Source organism: Puma concolor, chromosome C2, assembly GCF_028749965.1.
Source record: "Puma concolor isolate L17-30 chromosome C2, mPumCon1.1.hap2, whole genome shotgun sequence".
Classification (NCBI taxonomy): Eukaryota; Metazoa; Chordata; class Mammalia; order Carnivora; family Felidae; genus Puma; species Puma concolor.
In genome coordinates, this window is record NC_141675.1 from 74,283,874 (window position 1) to 74,307,857 (window position 23,984).

Below are 23,984 nucleotides of genomic sequence, written 5' to 3' on the forward strand. Positions count from 1 at the left end.
CGTGCAGAAGATCGATTCAAGTTACGTCTGAAGGGAGTTCTCTGTGCCTCTTGGATTTCAATGCCTTTTTCCTTCCCCAGTTCAGGGAAGTTCTCAGCTATTATTTCTTCAAGTACCCCTTCAGCACCTTTCCCTCTCTCTTCCTCCTCTGGGATACCAATGATGTGTATATTATTTCTTTTTAGTGTATCACTTAGTTCTCTAATTTTCCCCTCATATTCCTGGATTTTTTTATCCCTCTTTTTCTCAGCTTCCTCTTTTTCCATAACTTTATCTTCTAGTTCACCTATTCTCTCCTCTGCCTCTTCAATCCGAGCCGTGGTGGTTTCCATTTTGTTATGCATTTCGTTTAAAGCGTTTTTCAGCTCCTCGTGACTGTTCCTTAGTCCCTTGATCTCTGTAGCAAGAGATTCTCTGCTGTCAGCTATACTGTTTTCAAGCCCAGCGATTAATTTTATGACTATTATTCTAAATTCACTTTCTGTTATATTATTTAAATCCTTTTTGATCAGCTCATTAGCTGTTGTTATTTCCTGGAGATTCTTCTGAGGGGAATTCTTCCGCTTGGTCATTTTGGATAGTCCCTGGCGTGGTGAGGACCTGCAGGGCACTTCCCCTGTGCTGTGGTGTATAACTGGAGTTGGTGGGCGGAGCCGCAGTCAGACCTGATGTCTGCCCCCAGCCCACCGCTGGGGCCACAGTCAGACTGGTGCGTGCCTTCTCTTCCCCTCTCCTAGGGGCGGGATTCACTGTGGGGTGGGGTGGTCTGTCTGGGCTACTTGCACACTGCCAGGCTTGTGATGCTGGGGATCTGGCGTCTTAGCTGGGGTGGGTAGGCAAGGTGCACAGGGGCAGGAGGGGCAGGCTTAGCTTGCTTCTCCTTAGGTGATCCACTTCAGGAGGGGCCCTGTGGCAGCAGGAGGGAGTCAGATCCGTTGCCGGAGGTTTGGCTCCGCAGAAGCGCAGAGTTGGGTGTTTGCGCGGAGCGAGCAAGTTCCCTGGCAGGAACTGGTTCTCTTTGGGATTTTGGCTGGGGGATGGGCGGGGAAGATGGCGCTGGCGAGCGCCTTTGTTCCCCACCAAACTGAGCTCTGTCGTCCGGGGGCTCAGCAGCTCTCCTTCCCTTTGTCCTCCAGCCTTCCCGCTTTCTGAGCAGAGCTGTTAACTTATGACCTCCCAGACGCTAAGTCGCGCTTGCTGTCGGAACACAGTCCGTCAGGCCCTCCGCTTTTTGCAAGCCAGACTCGGGGGCTCTGCTTGGCCGGCGAGCCGCCCCTCCGCCCCGGCTCCCTCCCGCCAGTCCGTGGAGCGCGCACCGCCTCGCCGCCCTTCCTACCCTCTTCCGTGGGCCTCTCGTCTGCGCTTGGCTCCGGCGACTCCGTTCTGCTAATCCTCTGGTGGTTTTCTGGGTTATTTAGGCAGGTGTAGGTGGAATCTAAGTGATCAGCAGGACGCGCGGTGAGCCCAGCGTCCTCCTACGCCGCCATCTTCCCGCAATTCTCAATGAGGATCACTTCAACATGCATTGGAGAATTAATATTCCTGGCAGGCTAATTCTACTTCTTTGCTCAATCCAGGAGAAAAGAGAATAAAATGAAAATAACAAAAATAATTTTCTCTCAAGGCCATCATTGCACTTTGTCCAAGTCTAGCGAGCACCATGTGACAAGTAAGGGGTCAGGTATATGGCTTGACACCTGTTCCCAGGCAGCCTGCTTAGGTGCCCACACTGTCCTGCACTGGAAGTTTTTCTCCCTGAATGATCCAGGCCGGCTCTCAGTGCAACATGAACTCACTGATTCCTTGCCAACCTCTCAGTTCCCTTGAAGTGGCAGGTGCTTAAAAGCCTGCCTCCTGTTGCAAACCTCTGACTTCCAACAGCATCCCCTTCTTGGCTACACTTCTGAATCTGGAGTTTTAGCAACCAAATATCAGAGGCTGGCAGGTGGGTATTTTTGAGTTTTGACTTCATGTTTGGACCAAGATGTCATATTTGAAAGGAAAGGTGTTTCTTTGGTATTATTTTTTAAAAATAAAAATAGCATTACTAGCATCTCAACTCTGCCATTCCTGACTAAAGATTAGCCCCAAACAGGCTTCTGGGGTTTCCATCAGGTTTATCAAAGATACTGACAATATTAAGCTGCAATTTATGTTAATTTATTTCATATTCTGCCTTAAGATAGTTTAATCCATCCTTCCTCTCTCCCTCTCCCCTCCCTTCCTTCCTTCCATACTTTCCTTCAATTCTTTCTCCTTCCCTCCCTCCCTTTCCTCCTTCCTTTTCTCACCCTCTCTTTTTCTTTTTTGACAATCCGAAGAAATCTCAGACGACGTTCTCCTGGAATCACCTAGCCTGAGGGGTGCGTCCTTATGAGGTCAAGGCTTTCAGAGGTATATGTGGCCTATGACTTGGACCACCAGGTGAATATTGTTGAATGGGCCCTGACTCATTTCAGGTGGCCACCACATGGACAGTAGGTATTAGGAGGATCTTTTCTGTTCCAGCTGCTCCATGGACATAATTCCCCCCACCCCACTTTATACCCATTCAGCCTTTTATACCCATTGCCTGAAGGTCAGATGTAGAACCCCAGGGGCAGAGGGGAATTTTCCCTTCTATTCTCCCTTCCCTCCCCCAAGGAGGTCATTAAGAGCTAAAGGAGAACTGTGTCCTGGGAATAACCTTGGACTCTGAAAATCCTGGGTCAAGTAGTTTAAGAAGGGTGACTACTGATTTCTCTGGAAATCCTTTACCCTCAAGACTTAGGAGATGGGCTGAGTGAAATGCGTGTCTGCTAGTGAATGGAGCCTAGAGCTACAAGCTTCAAGCTTGGCCACTGGCCGGGGGATGGGTTGTTGCTAAAATGTTAAGGGAAACAGTTTAACATCAGTAAGGAGTTCACTTCCACACAGAGGAACATGTATAGACAAAAGATCTAAAGTAAACTGAGGCATTTATAGCTGCATGTGAGATTATAGTTGATAGCTTCTTTCTTTGTGTTTTGTACTTCCCAACCCACAAAGAGCATTATGTAGGGAAACAATGTAGGGGTAGGAATTGTGCTTTTTCATTTCATTCTTGCAGTTAATGTCTTCTGCAGTGGACACCTGGCCTGACACGTGGGTTGTGACTTACTATGGAGACAATCTGGGGTCTCCTCTAGTGCTCCTTGGGCAACAGAAACAGTGGTGTCTTGGAGACCTGGAAATGGTCCCAAGATAATTCCCCGAAATGAAGTCCTTAGCTAGGGAGTCCTATGGACTTGTCATGATAATGAAGTTACGCTGCCAGCTTGCTAATTGCAATGATAGAATCATAAAGTGTTAGACCTAGAAGGATCTTGAAGAATCATCTACTATGTGTTCTCATTTTTGTGGCAAAACCAGGATGAGAGTTTGATAGTAATGTTATCTTTTAGTAAGCATCCACTATGTGCCAGGAATGGTACTGGGGACTTTATGCGGATTAATCTTTAGTCATACTACTAAGGTAGGTATGTAATACCCCTATCTTGATTTTTATAGAGGAAGTTGAGGAATAGAGATTTAGAAGCTTTCTATGTCTCAACTTCCTCATCTATGAAGTAGCTTGTTTCAAATTATCCAACCAGAGTCCAAGGCAGGCTACCTGTTTGGCTCCAAAATGGGCTCTTGTACATAGTTCTGCCTTGTTTTCAGCATGGGTTACCTGATTCCCAGTCTTAGAACTTTATCTCTCCTAGCCACTTAATTATTTTAAATTATTATTAATTATTTTAAATAATACAAGTCTGTTTTTAACCTGTGTTAGCCGAACAGATCAACCCCCAAATTATAGTCCTCTTGTTGGGGTAGTCTGGTGCCATGAAGAAGCCCGCTTCCAAATTTATAGGCAAATGCAATATGAGAACAGGCCTTCAGCCTGAGCTCAGATACACTTTCACTTGCTCACCCACTACCTTTCGTTTGTGAGTGTTCCCATGTATAGGCTGTGGGAATGCCCAGCCAGAGTGAGGGTGTGGTGACCAGGAGATTTTCACCAGAGCCGGAGCTGTAGGAGAGGAGCTGGTAAGAGAGCCTCAAGGCTGTCGCACCCTAAGGCCTCTGTTGGCGGTAGTTCAGGCTGTCTCCTCCTGACCCTTCTGCCTTCCCACTGTTGGAAGGTTGGGCTGACGTGGTCTTTGGTGAAGAGAGAACTGAGGGTTTTCTGAGGTAAAGGTTGAGGGGAGGTAGGGCAGCGAGGTATTTTCTCTGTCAGAGGAAAGTAAAGACTTAAATCATGAAGTGAATCAATGTGGAGTAAGTTCTCCATGTTTCAGCCATGCCAGAGGCATTCTGGTTAATCACATATTCTGAACTAGGGTGATGGTGTGTGCTATGCGTGGCTGAAAACCTTTCCAGGGATTATAACACAATAAAGTATGGGTAAAACCCAAACTACACTAAATATAATTAAAACTTTCTTTGATGATTCATAAGTCCTTTAGGATCCTGTAGTGCCTCAGGGTCACCATTATGTATATATCATCATCCTTGATGAGGCAGGCAGCTGAATAAAAATATAAGATTTTACGTTATAGGCCTCATTCTCGCTCTGCCTATCTGGGTGGTCTTGGGCAGTTCTTGACCTCTTGAGCTTCAGAATCCTGTCCAAAATAGGGGTGGCAACATCACATCATAGGGCTGTCGTAGTAGAAAACTATGTGCATGTTGTAATTATTATCATTACTGGTAAGCTACCAGGATATCAAAATGCTGGCTGATAGACAATTCTATTATATGTTTTTGTTTTTGTTATCCAACACGATTCAGAGTAATTTAGTCTCCTTTTAAGGAAAACATGGTTTTCCCAGAAGCAGGTATTTCTAAGAAATGATTATTTAGTCAAGGGCTAGCAGGTGCATTTAAACTGTGTTTTTAGATGGCAAAAGTGGTACGTTTTTGTGAAAAAAATTAGAATATTACAGAAGAACATATTAAAAAATAAAAGTCCACTCTGTCTTCATTGTCTCAATCTTCCCCAGAAGGAAACTTAATGTAGTTTAGTATATATATACTTGTGTGTGTATATTAGATGTAAATTATACTATTCATTATTGTCCTTATGTCCCTATGACTATGCCTTTTTTCCCCCCACTTAACAGCATATCTTGGGGATCTTTTCATTGTTTTCATTACAGCTACATCTGCATGATCTTTCATAATATGGATGCTTCATCTTGTTTAACCATTGCTCTGTTGATAAACGTTAGTTATTTCTAGTTTCTTTTTCTTAAAAAAAATTTTTTTAATGTTTATTCATTTTTGAGAGATGGAGAGAGACAGAACATGAGTGGGGGAGGGGCAGAGAGATAGAGGGAGACACAGAATCCGAAGCAGGCTCCGGGCTCTGAGCTGTCAGCACAGAAGCTGACGTGGGGCTTGAACTCAGGAGCCATGAGATCATGATGTGGGCCGAAGTTGGACACTTAACCGACTGAGTGACCCAGGCGCCCCTATAAATATTTTTTTCTTAATCCATGGCTTATCTTTTCATTTCATTTCTTAAGTGCTGATTTTTGAAGAACACAAGTATTTAATTTTGATGAGTCTAAGTTTTTAAATTTTTTCTATTATGGATGATGCCTTGGGTATCATATCTAAGAAATCTTTGCTCACCTCAAACTCACAAAGATTTTCTCTTACATTTTCTTCTAGAAGTTTTATAAAAACAAGGTGATTTTATAAGTAATTTCAAAGACTAGATGAAACTAATGTTTTCTATCGGCTCTTTCTTGACTGAAATTAATGGGTCCATGGAGTTTAACCTACAGAGCAGGTCTTTGCTACTTTTTCACAGTAGTTTTTACAATTTGGCTACATTGTGTATCTACAGAATCAACTACTGTGGCCTTTATTACTGACTCCTTAAAATGTTTTCCCAAGAGAAAATGTAAGATCATATTCATTTAGCAGGATCAGGATAGGTTTCCTTTGAGGAAATTGTATTTATTTCCTATACCATGAATAGAATATTCTCTCTGTTGCATCATTTAACAAATGTAGGGCAATATCTTTCAGTACCAAAGCAGTAAAGTCATTTCCTATTACTAGTTGTTTTGATATGGCATATTTCCACTTGCTTCTCTTTATTCCTTGGAACTCATTTTATTTCTCTGGGTAATGAAGCTATTATCTGTTAGCTCTTAACAAGGTTCTGTGTGTGTGTGTGTGTGTGTGTGTGTGTGTGTGTGTGTGCATGTGCGTGTTCAAGCACTATATTGCTCTTGATTATTAGGAAAACTTCAATCTCATTTCTTTCAAAGCTTCGTTGATCAGAGCACATATAGTTCTTCATCCCTTATTGGAAACTCTTAGAGCCAGATATATTTAAAAATTAAAAAAAAAAATTTTAACTTTTATTTATTTTTGAGACAGAGAGAGACAGAGCATGAATGGGGGAGGGTCAGAGAGAGAGGGAGACACAGAATCTGAAACAGGCTCCAGGCTCTGAGCGGTCAGCACAGAGCCCGACGCGGGGCTCGAACTCACAGACTGCGAGATCGTGACCTGAGCCGAAGTCGGCTGCTTAACCGAATGAGCCACTGAGGCGCCCCTTAAAAATTTTTTTAATGTTTATTTTTGAGAGACAGAGAGACAGAGCATGAGTGGGGGAGGGGCAGAGAGAGAGAGACACACACACAGAATCCAAAGCAGGCTCCAGGCTCTGAGCTGTCAGCACAGAGCCTGATGTGGGGCTTGAACTCCCAAGCCGTGAGATCATGACTTGAGCCCAAGTGGATGCCCAACCGACTGAGCCACCCAGGTGCCCTGAGCCAGATATATTTTTAAGTGAATAGTTAAAAAATTTTTTTCTTAGAAGATAGTATACTGAATCTCCAGAATGAATATAATTTCTCTTGAGGGTCAAGATAACTACTATTACATAACATGGATATATTAATATTTTAAACATACTGAATATTACAATATGTAAAATAAAGACTATAAATAGCTTCTATTAGTTCACATCAGGTTTTCTACCACTTGAATTCAGGTCTGGTTACTTCTGGGGGCAAATGAATTATTTACAAAGTTTCCATTTTAGAGCTTTTTTGGATTTCAAAATTGAGAGAGTAAGGGCTGGTGGATTTGTATCGCCTGGGAGCACACTACATCAGTGGCTTACTCCTTAGTAGTTGACCACTGCTGGTTCTGCACTTGGAGCCACGGTAAGTGGGTTCACATTCCAGGACACACGGACAGACTTTGGCAAGCCTTGGTGAGGCTTTCAGCCTGAGTTTTCTGAATGAACATTTTAAGGAGAAAGAATTTCCACTGTGTACCACGTTATGGTTCAGATGATTTTCTAGGGGGAGGTATTTTGTCATTCAAATCAATATGTGCTAGAAAAAAAAAAAAAAAAAACCTTCTCATCTCCCACTAATTCCAGTGCATTAATTCCATCTGCCTCACGGCACAGCCTCTCAGATCTGTTATCTAGGGGGTCTGGAGTCCTGGCTTGGGGTGAAATTATATCCTATAAAATGGAATTGAGTCAAGCTGTGATATATTTGAATCCTATTGAGAACTAGATTATATGGTCAATGGCAGCTCAGAAGCATGTTTTAATCACCAAGCGCTGTGGTGCTGACCTGACAGCACTTGTGGAAATCTCTGGCCCATGTCCCTGGGGAAAATGAGAGCTTCATTGTGCCCACAATTTTTTTCCTCATGAATAGGACATGTCATAGTGACCCATCAAATGGCACTTTATGAAATAATTGTAGGAGTAGTACCTACCTGTCATGAAATATTTGTATAAGTAAAGGATAGACAAACACTTCCATAAGTATATGGAGCTAAAAAACAAAGGAAAAGCCCCTTAATGCCACTGTCCCATTCCATCCCTTCTATCCTCCTCAAGGAGGAGGGGTGATACCAGTGATAGCAATTTGGTGTGTGTCACGCGAGACCTCTCCTTTGTCACCACGTGTGTACACACACAAACACACATGATCGTACCTATAAACAAATGGGTCATACTCTTCAGATTGTTTTTAGCAATTCCTCAGAGACATCTCTTGGACACTACTATCCTTTTGATGTCTGCAGAGCATTCAGTCCCCTAGTGAAAAACCTGTAGGTAATTTGGGGGGTGTTATAAACTATGCTTTAATAACCTCCCTTATTCATTTATTTTTGGGCATATATGTGTGTTTTTATGGACTAGATAGAAAAAGGTTCATGGTTTTTGGTTTACCTCTAAGGTCTTACTCTCAACAATTGCTTTTAGTCAGCCTAAATGTCAGCATTGTCCTCTGTCCTTCTGTTTATCTAGAAAGCCATCTGGGGCACTGGTCATCTTTGCTGGACACATGGTGTCTCTTGCAGTGAGGATGGGGGGCATACAAAGAGGAGAGTTGTTTATGTTTACAGCCTTTGATACTTTTGATTTTGTCTGCCAGCTACTAACTGAGTGTTGTGTTCTTTTATTCCCATATATAGGACAGGTCAGATAAAGTAAGAACTTGCCTTCAGTTATGTACATTGTTACAAGCTTTTTGGAGAGCTCTTGACAATATCTACTGAAATTTAAAATGTTCATGCCTTTTGATCCTGCAATTCTGCTGCTACACGGTACTATAGAAATAACCTTATTTTGAGACCTGAAAGATTTTGTTCAGATATGAATCTCAGAAACTTACAGGAAACTTATTATTTAAATAGTTCCTTCAATGGAGTGAATGTTTGTGTCCCCCCCCCCCAAATTTGTATGTTGAAATGCTACCCCCTAATGTATGGTATTAGAAGCTTTAAAAATCCCGTGATCTGACCCTATTTTCATAATTTTTACTAATACAAGTCAGTTGGTAGACATACAGCCAAACTAAGAAACAGGTTGTACTTCTGAACAGGAAAAAATGGCTATTAACTTTTAAATGTAAATATGCAGTATTTTCCCATAGAATTGATGCTACTAAATATTATTTAAGACAGTGTAGTACTTGTTGAACACAGGCGCTATAGTGGAAACTACGGGTCCGGAGAGAAATGAGATAGAGCGCTTGTCCTCAAGGAAATTACCAGTAAGTAGATCATATTTTGGCTATTTTTTAAAAACCCAGTAATGCTGGGACAGAAACAGGGTCAAAGGATGAAATTCCATGGAGAAAGCTTTGGGCACAATTTATTATATTATATTATATTATATTATATTATATTATATTATATTTTATTTTATTTTATTTTATTTTATTTTATTTTATTTTATTTTATTTTATTTTATTTTAATTTTATTATTATTACTTTTTAAATATAACTTATTGTCAAGTTGGCTAACATACAATGCGTACAGTGTGCTCTTGGTTTTGGGGGTAGATTCCCGTGATTCATATGCTTACCTACAACACCCAGGGCTCATCCCAACAAGTGGGCACAATTTATAGATCACCCAAATGGATCCAAACTCTGTCCGCCTTTGAGTATAAGTGAGGCCTTACTAAGATTATGGACCAAATTGTGATGACCCTTGATGCGCCCTTCGATAACTGTAGAACCATACCTCCCCTTAATGTCTCTTCCAGTTTCCAGGGTAGGAACAAGTTCATGCATGTTTTCCTCGTCTGGTAACCTGTCACGTCACTTGTCTCTGGCCCAGCTGCAGGTACCTGTGATAACATGCTTCATTGGCAAAGGGTTCTTCTGCTGAGATTCTAGGGTTCCACAGAGGCACAGAGTCTGTGGCAGTGTCTGGGGAGGAACTGTGTTCTCCCAAGCCCTCTAAGCACTTTGTTCCCTCGACCCCACAGGTGCTCTGCTTGTGCCTCGAGTGTTCCAATGAGTGACTTTCATGAGAAATGTTCTTCAAATTCCCACTCTAAAATCTCCCTCATCATGTGGATCTAAACCAGTGCCTGTGTGTGTGTGTGTTGGGGGGGGGGGGGTTGGGAGGGAGGTGGGATGGGGTAATGGACTGAAATTGAACTGACTTTTCATGTCCCTGACAGTATTTCCCCATTTTTCCTCTCCAGTCCCTGGTAGTTACTACTACTCTCTCCTTTAGAGAAACACACATTGTCCACACACATTCCTTAGGCAAAGATGCACCCAAGGATGTAACAAGCCCACCAGCTCCCCCAAACTACCTGACCCTGACACGGACCATGTCTTGTTTGACTTTGTATCCCTAGTGTCAGCCTAGTGCTTGCCACAAAAGTGGACCTTTAATCCTTGTGGAATTAATGAATCCATGTTGTTAAAGGGGGTAGATTTAAGTATAATCTATGGATATCAAACACAGGTTTCTCCAACTTCATGGTCACACCCATGGGAGATGTTAGCATATGTTTGTTAACTTAATGAACAAATTGGTATCTTTCATGTTCCAGATTTAATGATCTCATGATTTGTGCTGCCCTGTTTTCTATATTCTTACCCTGTCACCTTTGTGACCAAAGAGATATATTTGTAAACCGTTTGGCCAGGATTAAAGGTATATATTTTCTGTATCTGTAAAATGATTTAAAAGGATTAATAGTAAGCGTTTATTAAGAACAACATGTGCAATTCAAATGCAGAACAACTGTTCTAGGCACTGGGGACTTACCCATATTATGGAAAGCAGCAGGCACAAAAGAATGAAAGGAAACAGGGAACCTGGGTTGGGGGTGGGGGAGGAAAGGAGGGAAGAAATAGAGAGAGGGTGGGAGGCAAGGCAAATGATGACCACAGATTCCTATCAGAACTCCTGGTTATCTAGATTCCAAGTTCTAATACTGGCACCGAGGTGAGCATGTTCACTTTTATTTTTAAAATGGAGTTTTTGAGGAATAAGTTAATAGATTCACATGGTTTGACAATTAGAAGGTCTCAAAGTAAAAAAAAAAAAAAAAAAAAAAAAAAAATCCACTCATTTTTTTCTAGTCACTTGGCTCTTGGATAGACATCTTATCTCTCTCAATGCAAATGTAGCTCAGATTGAAGTCAAAGAGGAGATATAGAGAAACTTACAAAATTTTTTAGTCCCTTAGGCAATGTCAGAGCTGACAGACTTGTTTAGGAAGAATTTGTGATCTTGGTCTCATTAGTTTTATGTTCTAACATACGGAGCTTATTAGCCTGGAGAGGAGCCCCTGATTGTTCACAAACCAGCAAAACCTCAGAAGTCTTGCCCTTTGTTTTAAAATATCTCAGGGGTGTCTGAGTGGCTCAGTCAGTTGAGTGTATGACTTTGGCTGAGGTCATGATCTCGCTGTTTGTGAGTTTGAGCCCTGCATCTGACTCTGCTGTCAGCTTCAGATCATCTGTCTCCCTCTCTGCCCCTCCCCATCTCGCTCTCTCTGTCTCCCTCTCTCTCTCAAAAAAAAAAATTATATTTATATAAAATAAATATTTGTATAAAATAAATATCATTTATATAAAATAAAAAATACATATACATCTATATAAACATTAAAAAAACCCAAAATATTTCAGTAACATTTGAATCTGGTGTTGGGTTGCGAGGAGGCTGTGACCATGCTAGGGACTCCCCCATGATAGTCCAGAAGCAGAGCAGAACCAAAGGCTAAGAGGGAGAGGGGAGGCTCAAATGCCAGAAGACCAAACATAAGCAGTCTGTGCACAGGGCCCCAGGCAGGTAAGTGGACAAGTGTGCAGGGCCAGAAGGTCAGAGGTAAAGGGTCAGAGGTCAGTGAGGAAAATACACCTCCAACATTTAACTTAACCAGTGAAAGAGCTAAGACAGCTGAAGTCACTGCTAACCCAGCAGCAGAGCTGGGTGTTTTGGTGTGACCAAAAAAATCTTTCAAGCTTCAATAAACATTTTAGCGAACTTTATGTAGTAATGTAGAAAAATGATCAGTTTAAAGGATTGCCACTAATTAGAAGGATTGACAGAAAAGTGACAGTCATGATTTTCTTCTAGTGAATACTTTGTTTTCCTCTTTCTGTGTGACATATTTTATTTTATTATTTAAGAAACAATTTTTTTAAGTTTATTTCTTTTGAGGGAGAGAGCAAGCAAGGGAGGGGCAGAGAGAGAAGGAGACAGAGACTTCCAAGGAGGCTCCACGCTGTCAGTGCAGAGCCGGACGTGGGGCCCAATCTTTTGAACTGGTGAGATCGTGACCTGAGCTGAAATCGAGTCGGATGCTCAACCGACTGTGCCACCCAGGCACCCCCATGTGACATAATTTAGTAATTGTTGTTTGCCCTGCCTTATTTTCCGAAATACAAATTTATTTAGATATATAGCAATAGCCTGATTACATTTTAACTTTCAGTTAAATGTTTAAAATTTTACAGTGCAATTCAATTTTAAAAACCCCTGTTTTTGCCGTCACGTAGCTTACAGGATGATCCTGTACCTTCTCTTCCTGGCACTTACTGCATCTGTGAGTAGCTAATGTTTGGTTTCATTTGTGTTTCCCTCACTTATCTTGTAAGCATCCTCAGGACAGAGCCATATCGGTGTTGCTCATTCAGAAACAATTTCTAGCACCTTGCACGATGTCTGGCACACAATATGCATGTAGTGTTTGCCAAATGATGAAGAGAAAGAGATCAGCTGCGGTGAAGTGGTTAAACCAATGAGGAACCCCTCATTAGAGGAGGTCCTGGTGTTACTGGCATACAGAACAGAGGCTGTTGACCCTGGCGGGAAGGCGGTCAGGGGAAACTTCTGAGAGGGCTGATGTCTGACTGAACCTTCGCCAGGTGGGGAAAAGCATGCCAGCGTGCAAAGGGAAGAATGGGAATATTGGGAATGCCACTCCTTTGACACTGGCTACAAGAGTGAGGCTCTGCGGTGAGAGGGGAGAGACAGCGGATGCAGTGAGCCACCCTGTGGTGTAAAGGGACCCGTGTGTCAAGGAGCGTGGCATTCGCTGAGAGACGGTGGGGAGCCTGGAGGGCGCGGTGGCCACAGGAAGGTCAGACTGAGGAGAGGGAGAGACTTTAGGGAGGCTGCTTAGGAGACCAGAGCCATACCAGACACCCTTTTTAACTTCTTCTAAGTCTCTCCCTGTCACCTCCTCACCTCTCACCGACGCTTCTCAGAGGAGCGCTCTGTCCCCACAATCTCTTTCCTCCGTCCATTCCCTCCTTCACCTGCTGCAAGGGGCTTCCCCTCCTCCCATTCCAGACCTGTAGCCCCTCTCTCCCCATGCCCCCTCCCCTTACACTGCTGTCACCACACTCACCAGTGACCTCCTTATCCAGCTGTAGTCTCAATCTTTGTTTTGTGGGACTTCTTGACCACCATATTCCCCTTAAAGTATCTTTTCTTTTTTAAAGCTTATTTATTTATTTTGAAAGACAGAGAGAAACAGAGAGACAGAGAGACAGAGATAGACAGAGACAGAGAGAGCCAGCGGGAGGAGCAGAGAGAGAGGGAGAGAGAGAGAGAATCCCAGGCAGGCTCCACACTGCGAACACAGAGCTCGATGTGGGGCTTGATCTCACAAACCGTGAGATCATGACCTGGGCCGAAATCAAGAGTTACGTGCTTAACCGACTGAGCCCCCAGGTGCCCCCAAGTATCTTTTGAATCATACTTCATTTATGATCCAAACCCAGAAAGCGTAAAAAGGAGTGAGTAGGGTCTTTCCCATCCTTGTCTCTCATTTCTCCACCGGCAGCCACTGCTCTTAGTTTCTTATGTATCTTTCCAGACATTCTTTATGCATATTTCAGCAAATCCAAATTTATTTGTATTTAGCGACAAATAGGAATGTGGGTTCTTGTTTTTTCCCCTTCCTTACACAAAGAGTAGAATATTACACATCCTCTTCATCTCTGTGCTTTTTTCATTTAACAAACGAAAACAATGCACATGCATGGATGCTGGGCATCTGATGCTTACCTTGTTCCAACTACTGATTACTTCCCAAACTTGCTTCTCCTACAGTCTTTCATACACTTGGTGTTGGTGGCGGTAGGGAGGGGTTAGGGCCATTTGCCGAGTCACTGAAGCCGGAAACCTGAGAGTCCTCTCTGACCACTCCTTCAGTGTCATCCAGAATATCCACAGGCCCATCATTTCCTTTTCTTCATTCCTACCACCACTGCCTGGATTGAAGAACTTTGTCCTTCAGGAACCCTTTGCCAAGATACTCATTATGACTCACCCAGTTGTTCATTCCCATAGCATTCTGTATGTACCCACAACACTGAACATGTCATGACGACAGATTTGTCTGTTCTCTCACTGGACTGTGGGCCCTTGAGGGCAGAGATGTATTTATCTCACGTTTTACCCAAAGAGACATAACGGATGCTAAATGAAAATATGAAAGAATAGATGTCCAGAAAAAAGTTCACTTGGTAAACTGTTTAGTGACTCTTTGTATGTTTTGGAGCAGTGAGGGAGACGGATGTATCTCAGAGGATCCCCGGTTTTGGGGATGCAATGAACAGAGATCCAGGTTCCAGGCAGAAGAACAGGTTTTCATTCTTCAGACCTGGTAATTTGTGGGTTATACATTCTGTAGTTACATATATGATTTGGTGGGTCATATACTTGTGTATGTATCAGTCACAGCTTAGAATAGTCTAGAGAAGTAAGTTCAGAGAGTTATAAACACAGAGTGGCTGAAGTCAGGGTGTGATGAGATCACCTAAAGGTAATCTATAGTAAGAAGATGGATAAAGAGAGAATCCCGGAAGGCACGATCTTGGTGAGTGAGAAAGGGGAGAAGAACAAGTGGTAAGTGAAAGATGAAAGGTAGGAGTGTTGTCGTGGAATCCCAAGGAGGAAAGGGTTTCAAGCAGATGGCGTAGGGGCTGACAGTGTCACTTGCTGCCAAAATGTTCAACCAGATGAGGACAGAGAAGTAACCATTGAATGTGACAACTCTGAGCTCTTTGGTGATGATAGCAAGGCCAATTTTAGTGCAGGGGGGTGACTCTCAGGGTGAGAAAAGGAAGGCCAGGGATCGGGAGGACGCTTCCTTGTAGGGAGAAGAGGTGCATGTATGTAGAGTTTTATTTTTAAGCTTTTTTTTTTTTTTTTAATTATAGGCAGAATATATATTCATTACTGAATATTGGAGCAGTATGGGAGGGTAATAAAAAGCCAAAAAGATCTATAATCCTACCACTCTAAACACTGCTGCTCTTTAAAACAATTTTTTGGGAGGGCATGTGGGTGGCTCAGTAGGTGAAGCGTCCGACTTCGGCTCAGGTCATGATCTCACAGCTTGTGAGTTCCAGCCTTGTGCCAGGCTCTGTGCTGACAGCTCAGAGCCTGGAGCCTGCTTCGGATTCTGTGCCCCCCTCTCTCTCTGCCCTTCCCCTGCTCACACTCTGTCTCTCTCTTTCTCTGTGTCTTAAAAATAAATAAGCATTAAAAAATTTTTTAGAAATATTTTTTAAGTTTATTTATCCATTTTGAGAGAGAGACAGAGGGTGGGGCAGAGAGAGAGAGGGGGAGAGAGAGAATCCCAAGCGGCTGTGCACTATCAGTGTGGACCCCGATGTGGGACTCCTTGGGGGGGCTCCGTGTGGGGTTCGAACCCACCCATGAACCATGGGCTCATGACCTGAGTCAAAATCAAGAGTTGGAGACTCAGCTGAGTGGGCCACCCAGGCACCCCAACACTGATGCTTTTTTTAACCATTTCCTTCCAGTCTTTTCCATGCATTTTAACCAAGCTGGGAAGAGGCCAAATTAGTGATTACAGGTTCTGTTTTGCACATACAGAGGACTGGCTTTAGCATCTGTCCTTGCATTAATTACCAGGGTGGATTTGGCAAGTCTAATTGGCTAGACCGTTTTCCTCCCTCACTGCACCCTGGGTATTTCTCCATATGGAGTTATTTAATTAGACAGAGATAAAACTTCTCATTCATTCATTCAACAAATATTTGTTAGCTGTCTACCATGTGCACTGCGTTAGTTGCTGAGGGATGGAGCAGTGAAACAGACAGACACTTATCTCATGATGCTTGAATAGTGTCACTTGCAGAGGACCTCTACTTCACCCTGTGGCATACCCCTATTGCACTCACCTGCTAGATCTTACAGACAGACTTTCGATTTCTTTTGTATAACTTTTCCACTTGATATTTCCTCTAACATTAAAAAGTCTTTAGAGAGCTTCCTCTTAATGTTAAATATTTAGCTTTTCTTTTCATATTTCTCCTTATAATGACACCTCCAGAAGTGTATTTGAAGTTAAGCTTGGTCCATAATTTGTACTATTTTTCAAGAATTAATTTTTGGAAGAGGAATTTGTCGAGTCAGAAGACCTGAACTTTTTATGGTATTTAGATACTTATTGTGAGATTGCTTTCCAGAGAAGTTTCCACTAATTTAAACTTTTTTTTAAATTATTTTTTTTATGTTTATTCCTTTTTCAGAGACAAACAGAGAGAGACAGAGTGTGAGTGGGGGAGGCACAGAGAGAAGAGGAGACAGAATCTGAAGCAGGCTTCAGGCTCTGAGCTCCCAGCACAGATCCTGTCGCCAGGCTCCAACTCATGAACTGCAAGAATCATGACCTGAGTTGGGTGGGACGCTCAACCGACTGAATCACCCAGGCGCCCCTCCACTAATTTAAACTCTTAACAGTGGAAGACAAAGTTACCTTTTTCACCTGAGAGAGGGTTCATTTGTTTATATGCTAAGTTGACTCAGCCAGTATAAAGGGAAAGGTTGAAGATAAAGAAGATGGAACAAGTTTCCTGAGAAGTAGTGTTGATGAGATCTGGAGAAGGTGCTAGAAGGTACTCTTGAAGAAGAAAGCTCTCCTGTTGAGACAGGAGTTAAGAAGGGTGTTTGTATATGTGTTGTACAAAGAGTGCTACAAAGACTGTTTGTATATGTGTTGAGAAATGGGGAGCTGAGGGAGTTTCTATTAGATGGACTCCATTTTCTTTGTCCGGTAGGAGGCAAGTGCATCTGTACAGAAAGGAGTAGGGATAAGAAGAATTAGGCTGATAGCTGTGGAGAATGAAGATGGCTTGGAAGGGCTATGTAGAAAATGGGACACCCCTAAAAGGTGCAGTTGCCCAGATTATGTTGCATTTTGTTTATAATTGTAAGTGAAGGCTTGATGCTAGGACTTTGTTTACAGGGTATAGTGAAATTGAGAATTGGTGATTATTTGATTAATTTGATGAATGTTCCAAATTAGGAATACCAGGTCAGGGTATGTTTCCGACCTAAATTATACAACGCAGTTGTCTGCGATGATCAAATTAACCAGCTGATTGCCAAATCTCTATTTCTCTCTGTCCCCTGTGGACATAGCCTAAAGGACTAATAAGTGAACTGGACTCTGCCCCAATCTATTTTGGGATAATTGATGTCTTTGTACTTGCATCCCAGCAGCTTGGTATTAAACACTGAAGCTTTGTGGAGAATGTCAGTAGGCGATTTACTACCTCAAAAAGCAGCCTTTCTCTTAAAAAGCTTATCAATCAGACCTTTGGAGAGAATTTTCCAAGCTCCCTAAGGAAAATCATATTTTACTGCTATGGAAAAATATTTGATTCCATGTGTTTTGCTTCATAAAATGAATTTGTTTCAGATTCCGAATGCTTATTTGTGATTTTTATTTCTGCCTTCGTGAATCACTTCAAACCAATTTCAGTTTTACATTTAAGTGGTTTTTGTTCTTAAAAATATTTATATTCACCGAAAGTTGCATTTGTTTTTTTTTCACTCACTGAAAAGTATCAGTGATTTTAACCTCTTGATAAGGAAAATCAATTGCGGTGAAGAAACATTTCATTTCTTACTGTTTAAATATTTCTTTCCTAAATTGGTGGTTGATGTAATGCAGGTTATGAAATGCATGGAGCCGGTTACTAAGGTAATTTGGGCTCCGAAATCCATTTTGTGAAATAGCAATGTAATCTGAATATTTTAGGAATTGACCTCAGTGTTCAAATTTCCTTTGTATGTCCTTAAACGATGCTGCGACGAGTCATTCACTTATGCATGAAAACAAAAGTAACTGTAGTTGCTCCAACTTGGACTCTTCCCTCAGAGGCTCAGCCCACCTCCCCTTCTCCCGTGTATTCATCACCCCACAGGGCTGTTGTGGTGCGAGGTGCTGGACGAATAGGCCTGGTGTAACGTTTCCCTCCTCTCAAAGATCTCCCAACCTGTTGAGGTTTGCTAGCAGACCAAACTTGAACAAAGAATAATTCTGTTTCAGTGTGAATATTGGGCTGATTAAAATGTGGCCATTTATGCTGAGAACAGCTTTTGGCATTAGAGATTTGTCATGTGCTCTTACCAATTGTAAAATGGATAAGTAAGCAAAAGTTCAAGATGGTAGAATTGTATCCTTTTGCATCTGGATTTTTCTCTGTTCCTGGTCTAGGTCTCAGGATTGACAAGAATGACAAGTTGGGCTTGGCCTACTTATTTCTACAGTAGCTTGAAGGAAATGTGTGTAACTGAAGATACCTGGGAACACCTAGGCTTCCTCAGTTTTGACCTCCCACCTAGAGGGGGGAAGCCTCCAGGTCTGAGGAGCCCAGAACCCACTTCTTCATTTGTTTTGTTTTTTGAGAAAGTAGTAGAAGTGTATAGTTTTTATAGAAAATCCATGATTTCTTTTTCTTTTTTTTTTTTTTAATTAATTTATTTATTTTGAGAGAAAGAGAGCATGCAGGGGAGGGGCAGAGAGAGACAGAGAGAGTGAGAATTCCAAGCAAGTTCCACACTGTCAGCACAGAGCCTGATGTGGGGCTCGAACTCATGAGTTGAGAGATCATGACCTGAGCCGAAACCAAGAGCTGGACGCTTAACCAACTGAGCCACCCAGGCTCTCTGGAAATCTATGATTTCTAAATATTGGTATCTCATATATACATGTTGGCCTGTTGTACCTGGGCCAGTTCAGCCTCAGGGTGTTGGTCTGTGACCTCTGAGTTTCCAAGCTCTCATTTTCTAGGTAAAAAGCTAGACTTCACTAGTCTCCTTAGAGGTCAATGCTTATGAAACACAAGGTGGAACATGCTCCTTTTCATTACTTAATCTGCTCAGCCTTTTTATGTTTTGAAGAATAAGAAGGGACCCATACTTAAATAAAAAGGAAGGCATGACTAAAATGCATTACACTGTTTTATTTCAATTTTTTGGTTAAATTAAACTGAAAGAAAGCATTTACTACATAGTCCATGGCATTTTTTTTAATGAACATATATTGTGATTTTTAAAAATTTTTTATTTTTTTAATATAATTTATTGTCAAGTTAGCTAATATACAGTGTATACCGTGTGCTCTTGGTTTCGGGAATAGATTCTTATGATTCATTGCTTAACTACAACACCCAGTGCTTACCCCAACAAGTGCCCTCCTCAATGTCCATCACCCATTTTCCTCTGCCCCCCATAAATCCTCAGTTTGTTCTCTGTATTTAAGAGTCTCTGATGGGTTTGCCTCCTTCTCTGTTTGAAACTATTTTTTTTTCCCTTCTCTTGCCCCATGGTCTCCTGTTTCTCAAGTTTCTCAAGTTCCACATATGAGTAAAAACATATGATATCTGTCTTTCCCTGACTGACTAATTTCACTTAACATAATACCCTTCAGTTCCATCCACATTGTTGCAAATGGCAGGATTTCATTCTTTCTTACTGCCAAGTAGTACTCCATTGCATATTTAAACCACATCTTCTTTATCCATTCATCAGTTGATGGACATTTGGGTTCTTTCCATGATTTGGCTATTGTTGAAAGCACTGCTATAAACATTGGGGTACAAGTGCCCCTATGAATCAGCATTCCTGTGTCCTTTGGATAAATTCCTAGTAGTGCTATTGCTGGGTCGTAAGGTAGTTCTATTTTTAATTTTTTGAGGAAACTCCACACTGTTTTTCCAGAGCAGCTGCACCAGTTTGCATTCTCACCAACAGTGAAAAAGGGTTCCCATTTCTCCACATCCTCACCAACATCTGTTGTTTCTTAAGTTGTTAATTTTAGCCACTCTGATTGGTGTGAGGTGATATCTCATTGTGGTTTTGATTTGTATTTCCCTGATGATGAGTGATGTGGAGCATCTTTTCATGTGTCTGTTGGCCATCTGGATGTCTTCTTTGGAAAAGTGCCTATTCATGTCCTCTGCCCATTTCTTCACTGGATTATTTGATTTTTGGGTGTTGAGTTTGGTAAGTTCTTTATAGATTTTGGATTCTAACCCTTTATCTGATATGTCACTTGCAAATATCTTTTCCCATTCTGTTGGTTGCCTTTTAGTTTTGTTGATTGTTTCCTTTGCAGTGCAGAAGATTTTTATCTTAATGAGGTCCCAATGGTTCATTTTTGCTTTTATTCCCTTGCCTTCAGAGACATGCCGAGTAAGAAGTTGCTGCAGCTGAGGTCAAAGAGGTTGTTGCCTGTTTTCTCCTCTAGAGTTTTGATGGTTTCCTGTCTCACATTTAGGTTTTTCATTCATTTTGAGTTTATTTTTGTGTATGGTGTAAGAAAGTGGTCCAGTTTCATTCTTCTGTATGTTGCTGTCCAGTTTTCCTAGTACCATTGGCTAAAGAGACTGTCTTTTTTTCCACTGGATACTCTTTCCTGCTTGGTCAAACATTAGTTGGCCATACATTTGTGGGTCCAATTCTGGATTCTCTGTTCTATTCCATTGGTCTATGTGTCTGATTTTGTGCCAATACTGTCTTGATGAGTATAGATTTATAGTAGAGGCTAACCTCCAAGATTGTGATGCTTCCCACTTTGGTTTTCTTTTTCAACATTACTTTGGCTATTTGGGGTCTTTTGTGGTTCCATACAAATTTTAAGATTGTTTGTTCTGGATTTGAGAATAATGCCAGTGCAATTTTGATTGGGATTGCATTGACTGTGTAGATTGCTTTGGGTAGTATTGAAATTTTAACAATATTTTCTCTTCCAATCCATGAGCATGGAATATTTTTCCATTTCTTTGTACCTTCTTCAATTTCTTTCATAAGTTTTCTTTAGTTCTCAGCATACAGATCTTTTACATCTTTGCTTAGGTTTATTCCTAGGTGTTTTATGGCTCTCAGTGCAATTATAAATGGGATCGATTTCTTCATTTCTCTCTCTCTCTCTTTTTTTTTTTTTTTTTTTGCTTTATTATTGGTGTATAGAAATGCAACTGATTTCTGTACATTGATTTTGTATCCTGCGACTTTGCTGAATATCTGTATCAGTTCTAACAGCTTTTTGGTGGTATCTTTTGGGTTTCCTATGTGGAGTATCATGTCATCTGCAAAAACTGAAAGTTTGACTTCTTCTTTGCCAATTTGGATGCCTTTGATGTCAATATATTGCGATTTTTATTTGCTACTTTGCCTGTTGTTTTAGTTAAAAAGAAAGGAAATAACTTATTTTGGGTAGTATCTATTTAAGGAATAGTTAACTAAGTAATGGTGAAACTTTACAAAGTGGGGCCTTCATTTATCCTGGGAGGTATAACACTTGCCATAGGAGGGAACGGCTCTTTGATTTAGGTGTTGAGTAAAACGACCCTAACAGTAGGATCAAATCATACTGGAATGGACTTTAATGTCACTGTCCTCTCTGAACCATTCAGTTCCATAACTGATCCTGTTAAGATCATAGCCTGTATTTGCTTCAGGTGGTGAATACCTTAGAATGCTTGTTTCTCTATGTTTGTGAAGTCGTATAAAGCAGTTGAAGTTCATGCAACAAACTTCCACTTATATTAGAATGATGCAAGATTAGATGTGCTGGTGAATGAAATCTGCTTTACTGACTTTGATTTATTTATGACATAAACATTTATTGAGAACCTACTATTGTATTGAGATTCAAGATCACCAAAATAGCTGATAGTTGTGCAATTTATAGCACATATATGATAATTAAAATTATATTTTCTCTCCTCTGCTCTCTTGCTGATAGCAAACTATGTGTCTCAGGTGCATGATTTGGGAATAAGAGAGATAGGAAAAGCGCTTTGTGGGAAGCTCTTCTTTCCTTGTCTAAGCCTGCTGAAGTCTCTTAAATAGTCTTCCACTGCCAGTTGGAGACTCATTTATAGGCTTCCAAGGGTGTCCTGAGAAAGTCTTCATGACAAGTTTGAGGAGCATCACTGCAAGGTGTCAGATGAGCTCATTCTGGGTGCAGAAATTTATATAACATTAATATCAGTGAAAAGAAAACCAGTGAATACATTATTATCATTAAGGTTAAAAAATCTAAATGTTTTGTTAATTGAATTCAGAGTATTTGCCTAGAGTGCTATGTGCTTTTTGATTTTCCAGTTAGCACTTCAGTGGTGAATACAGAAGACAAAATTAGTACAGATCAAGTAACATGGAAAAGAAAAAAGAGACAGCACTAGATACAGAAGCAGACAACAGGAGGAGAAAACTCAGGCCTTGGCAAAAGCCACATTACCGAACAGTAAGTCTTGCCCATGACACTCTGTGTTACAATAGTGAACTCTTACATGGCATGTAATAGATTCCAGGCAGTTCTACAACTTTATATTTGTCATGGGTGGATGCATAAAGAAAGGTACACAGGTAGATAGATAGATGAGAATTTAAGTTAGTTTTACAAGGGTTTTTTTCATTTTTTCCCAATAAAGTCCATTTAGAGATGAGTAAAGACCTCACTCAGGTGTCATTGAGAAGAGAAATCTCAGTTCTCAAGCATCTGTGGACATTCAGTCACTAAGCATGTGCCTAGAAGGAGTTAACCAGTTAACCATCTTTCAGGATTGAACTGCCAAATTTCACCTGATTCAAATCCATTGGCCATTAAAACTGTTCAGAAATGATTAATCTTTGCTCTACTGTAAAACACATGAATGTCTTGCATTGTCAAGGGCTGTCAATATGAATGGAAATCATCATAGTGCTGTACTATAACAAATAGTCATTTGAGTTTTTAGACATTTGATATCAGGGAAATGGTTTTTCAGTGTCCATAATTGGTTATGCAACATGTGTGTGTATGTGTAGGTGTGTCTCTGTATATGTACGTGTATACATTAACATGTATACCCATGCATATGCCCATGTGTGCATGTTTACATGTAGCTGATGACTTGACCAAAGAGATAAAGATGAGAAAACTGTTGTAGGGTCTTAAAATCAATCAAAACTTACTGTTGCCTTGTAGACAGAGCACTGACAAGAAAGCTGGAATTTCTTATGCCTAAGGTACCTAAAACAGGAAGAGGGAGGCAGCCTACATGTGAGGATCAAAAGGTTCTAGGTGGGGTGGAAGGAGAATGCAGAGACCCAAAGCTAAGCAAGGTGTGACACATTAGGTATAACAGTGAATGATGAGGGGAGAGTAACAGGGCTTGCCAAAGGCTGTGAAAGGTGGGAGAATGACATTGGGCAAAGAGGGAAATAGAGGCGATTGACCAGCATGACCTTCTCGTACATGAGATTTGTTTTGTGTTCCTGGCTCTTTTCTCATTGTTTTCTTGGTCCTGTTAGGGCTTGACTTGGTAGATACTGGCCCCAGGTGATTCTGAGAACTCTGATGTACATATTTTAAAACGAAACATTATGAGGGAGATAACTTTATTAAGTAGACATTAACTACACATTGAATTGGGTTTTTGGACCATATTTTGATGTGTAGTCCCCTTTTCCCTCTTTTCCTCTTTGTGCTCACACGAGATTACACAGTTACAGACTGTATTTTTTTTTAAAAAAGAGCTTTAAATAAATTCTTCCAGATGCTAAAGCTTCGATGCTTCAAAAAAAAAAAAAAAATACAAGTATACCAGGAAAATTCATACATTAATTCATTGGTTCAATAAATATTTTTTTAGATTTTGCACTAAGCCCGAGGGACATGGCTGTGAAGAAGTCAAGGGGCCTGTCCTCCTAGGGTTTACAATCCGGTGGGGGAGGGTGAACTTTCTATTTCTATTCTTTCCCAGGTCCTATCACACACAGTATTTGAATCATTCTTGCCTGTTTCAGAATCACACATCCAGTATGGGAAATTCAGAAATTCATTTGGGAGTAGCAGTATTAGAATTTGAATTTGTCTCTGCATCCAGTCAATCATAGAATTCCCAAATGT

The 23,984-nt window shown here is 41.2% G+C and overlaps 1 long non-coding RNA gene across 4 annotated transcripts in view; it reads left to right on the plus strand.

Moving 5' to 3' along the window:
* Nucleotides 1-7,481: 7,481 nt before the first annotated feature.
* The window catches only part of LOC147577321 (uncharacterized), a 57,300-nt gene continuing 40,797 nt past the window's right edge, over nt 7,482-23,984 (plus strand). The window contains exons 1-5 of one of the 4 annotated variants that reach the window (XR_015240145.1): nt 7,482-9,050; nt 9,549-9,628; nt 12,313-12,359; nt 14,328-14,429; nt 22,196-22,337. This is a non-coding gene — a long non-coding RNA (uncharacterized LOC147577321). The remainder of the gene's footprint in view (nt 9,051-9,548; nt 9,629-12,312; nt 12,360-14,327; nt 14,430-22,195; nt 22,338-23,984) is intronic. The other 3 variants (XR_015240147.1, XR_015240146.1, XR_015240148.1) reach the window with 3 other exon arrangements.